The following is a 4649-nucleotide window of genomic DNA, read 5'->3' as shown; positions in this document are numbered from 1 at the left end:
AAAGAGAAATGCTGATGATATGACTGTACAGAGACCCCAGAGATATTGGTTTTATAAAACTAAGCATTCTGCAACGTTTCTCTTTTTCTGATGCTGTCCTTTGCATTCCCACATTCATCATTTGTTGTCTGACACCTGGATGAATACCTTAGTGTCAAACTATTATATCTGCTGTACATTTGTAATAGATACATATAGGCAAAGTACACAAAAAATGAAATTTGACATTGGAGATTTGATCCTGTGACCTAAATGGAAGCATGACAATTAGATATATATTTTCTGTAATGCGTTTTAATGTATACCCATAACTTCGGTTATAGGAACAGCAGCATCTGCGAAGGTTACTGCTTGATATTTTCATAGAATCTCAGGGTTGCTGATGAACACTGACAATGCAGGAGCAATTCATACAATATATCTCACAGGGCACATATAGCAGTCTGGCATTCCTAGTGTATATCAGATACTAACATCTGAATTCGACTTTCTTTCTTACAGGTGATTCAACACTCAAGACTGAGACAGGGATTTCAAACTTTAATAGAGTAACAGTAGCTTAAGAAGCCCCTTTCTAATTCCCACAGCTGATACAGAAGCAGATGACTCTCAGCTATAATGCTGTGAATTATAAAATCCCTGCATTTGCTGATTTTCACAGACTCTGCCAACTGAGCAATTGAGGAGCAGTCTGCTTAGCTTGGGCAATTGTACAGTCAGGCTCGGGTTAGATCCAGGTCCAACTGAGACCTGGACTATAGCCAGAGCCTGACAGGCAAGAACCCGCACTACTGAGGCTTTTATTAGTTCTCCTGGGCTCTGATTGAAGGAGTGTATGCATTCAACATTGACCATGAAAAAGGAACCAATAAGGAGAGGGATCTCTATTCCAGCAACAGACACAAAGTTTGTGGTAACCTAAAGATATCATTCACAGATGCTCATTCATTCTTGTCTCCCACCTGATTGTTTGCTGCAGTACAAAGGGCAAAACAGAAGATCGATGTGAGAGCAAATAAATTTTCCCTGGGTACTGACTTCAATTATCAAAAGGAAATATGTCACAAGTAGGGGATGATCCTTATATATCCATTTACAAGGGCCTTCATCCTGGCTAACTACATGAAAGCCTCCATTCCTGCCAGAAGTTGTCTTCTTATGAATCTTTACGGCAAATTGTTTCTCTCTGCTGTCATTTTCTGATGTGCCATGTCAGATTCCACAATACAATATTTAAATGCTTAAACTTCATCAATTATAAAATATATGTGAGAACCTGAAATGACTTGTTTGTGTTGTAAGTGAAAAGGTTACACTTATCCTTTCTGAAAAATCTTCAATTTGTATATTGTTTCCAACGGTGTCCACCGATTAAGGAATAACTTGAGACATTCATCTTAGAGAGGAAATTTCTTAATTCTTGTATACATTCAGAAATGACACATCAGTTCTTATGATTTAAGGTGCTGTTACACAAATGTCCTCAGGCATTCACATTAATTTCAAATTTATCTAATTACCCCAAAGAAATAAAATATTCTTTTTAATGTTAATATTAAAATATTGAAATTTAGAAAAAGAATCACATCAACAATAAGAAGCAGAACCTTCAGATGTGGGATCCTACTTGCTCCATAGGACTCAGGATGAGGTGATATGGAGCTATAATGCTGAGAATCAGGCAATCCCTGCCTTTGCTTCATGTTACCTACTAAGACTCCTGCATAAGTGAGGAGCATTCTGCCCAGTCTGGGTGCTTAATCAGTGGGGCTCTGGTTATACCCAGGTCCTCCTGAGACCTGGACTGTAGCCAGAGCCCCACTGGAAAGAAGCTGCACTGCTGACACTTTTATTAGCACTCCTGGGCTCTGATTGAAGGAATTTGTGCATTCAAATTGAGCATGAATTAAGGACCAATGAGGAGAGTGATCTCAGTTCCAGCAAAGAAGGCAAATACTGTGGTAATCATGGAGATCTCCGTCGGAGCTGCAGATTCATTCCTGTCCTGACCGGAAGTTTTTTTGCAGCTGAAGCTGAGAAATTAAAATTGGATGTGAGGCAAAAATCTGATTCCTCTGGGTTCAGACTCAAAAATCAACAAAACAAAACGAAATACCTGTGGCCAGTATGGCCCAATCCTTTATCTGATACCATTGTCTCCATCCAGGCTATGTACTTGTAAGCTGCAATTTCTGACTGTAGGTGGGTTATTATGAATCTTTGCTGTCAATTGCTTCTTTCGGGCTGTCATTTTTTTGTCATTTTGTCATTTTTGCACAGTAAACAGGAGCAGGTCACTCAGAGAAGCAGTAGCAGGTATCACAGCACTCTCCTGTCTGTGCTATGTCTTCACTAGCTCTGCCGCCTGCGGGTATCAGCAGCAGGCTTCCTCTCTGGAGCAGTTTACTGTCAGGCTGTGGCTAGATCAGCTACCAGCTGATAGCTGGACTCTAGCCAGAGCCTGACTGCTAAAATGCCCAGCTTAGGAAATTTTTATTCGCTGTGTTTGCCTCTGATTGGAGGAGTCTGGGCCTTCTAAGTGAGAATTAATTAGTTTGGAACCAATCAGAGGAGAGATGCCATTGACAGCATAGAAAGCAGAAAAAAAAAGCCTGCAGTAACCTAGGTGATTTCCACCAGAGCTACTGAATCATCTCTCCCTCCCTCCTCACTGTCTGATGCAACCGGAACAGGGGAAGTGAAAGGGAAAGATAGGAAAAAGACGAATTTATACCCTGAGCTGTAGCTACGTGAGTCCCCTTATACTCTCTCTCTCTTTAATAATTGAGATCATTTAAGTCATTCCTGAGTTCACAGAGTCCAGACCATATCCAGAAAAATAGTTAGCCTCTCTCATCAAGCATCCCTTAGAAAATCTGATGCATTTCCTCCATCAGCTCATTAATTAACAATAGACACTCTTAGCCGGGTGGTGGTGGCACACGCCTTTAATCCCAGCACTCGGGAGGCAGAGGCAGGCAGATCTCTGTGAGTTCGAGACCAGCCTGGTCTACAGAGCTAGTTCCAGGACAGGCTCCAAAGCCACAGAGAAACCCTGTCTCGAAAAACCAAAAACAAAAAACAACAACAACAAAAAAAAAAACAATAGACACTCTGATAAAGGTTAAGATTAAGTGAGTACCCTCTTTAGTCACACTGGGCTTTTTTCCTGTATAGTGTGACACCACAAGAGTCTGGAAAAGTTTCTAAAGAATTTACTTAGGTATAAAATAAGGAGTCTACTCAATGATATAGAATAGGTTACTTGCCACCACTGTCCAACTACATCCATGCACATCTTCTGTTCAGGGATGAAGAACATGAACAGCAATGCTGTTTATCACAGAGTGATCACCCCAGAGAGTGCAGGAACAACAGAGACAGAGAACCACCCCTCATATTTTATGTGATCACAGTCATGACCAAGAAAATGTTCTAGGATTCAAAATTCATATAAGCCACTAGCCTAAAGGGTTGAAATCCCACAACACTTGATTTGGTGTCATCCTTAGCAATACTTTCATTTTCCAGGAGCAAGTAGGAGAAAGTTCCTATCCACCCTGGGTATCTTCTTGAAAGCCTCCATTTCTGCCTGGAAGAGTGTGATGATGAATCTTGGCTGCCAATTGCTGCTATTTGCTGTCATTTCCTGATATGTAATGTCAGATTCCTCAAGTACACAAAGAAATCATTAAATTTCATCATTTATCTTATAAATATATGTGAGAGCCTGAAATTGCATGTTCATGTTGTAAGTAAAAATGTGTTACTTTGCCTTTTTGACCATCAACAAATTGCACTTTGTATCCAACAGTGGATGTTGATTAAGCAATAACTTGAGGCATTTATTTTAGAAAGAATTATTCATAATACATGTATACTTTCATAATTGTAAATTAGTTCATATGATTTTATATGTGGTTTCATAAATGTTACAAGTATTTGAATTTAATTTTGATTTCACCTAGCCACATTATACTAATGAAATATTGTGTTTACTAGTAATGTCAAAATATTGATAATTTATGAAAAAAATCACAACATAAAGAGAAGCAGTAATGTAAGAAGCAGGACACTGTGCGCTGCAAAGTACTTAGGTTCTGTCAATATTGAGCCATAGAACTAGGAATCAAGCAATCCTTACATTTAATCCTTTTTTTCCTATTTTACTCCTGAATATTTGAGAAACAGTCTGCCTCTTATGGGCATTTGTACAGTCTGGCCTTGTTTCTACAATGGTCCTACTGTGAGACCTGGATTATAGTCAGAGCCTGACTGGTAAGAACACCCACTGCTAACAGTATTATTGCACTCTTGGCCTCTGTTTAAAAGAGTGTGTGCATTCAAATTGAGCAAAAAATAAGAACCAAGGGGATCATGGTCTGTGTTGCAGTAATGTAGAGAAATCGTGGGGTAATCCCAGAGATCTCTGCCTTAGATGCTTATTGATTTTTTTAGTTCCACCTAGGTGTGTTGCACCAGAATCAGTAAAACTGAAAGTGTGAAGAGAAAAAAAAATGTCAGTTACATAGGGCTCTAACTCAATTTAATAAATGCAAAAAAAAATCTCATAAATAAAAATTTGTCCTGTATTTGCTGCTGGGACACAGTTCCTACTTATCTACCTGAAAGCATAAAATGCCTTTTTG

The sequence above is a fragment of the Microtus ochrogaster genome, unplaced genomic scaffold (assembly GCF_000317375.1).
Source record: "Microtus ochrogaster isolate Prairie Vole_2 unplaced genomic scaffold, MicOch1.0 UNK94, whole genome shotgun sequence".
Classification (NCBI taxonomy): domain Eukaryota; kingdom Metazoa; phylum Chordata; class Mammalia; order Rodentia; family Cricetidae; genus Microtus; species Microtus ochrogaster.
Note: the sequence above shows the minus strand (reverse complement) of the source record.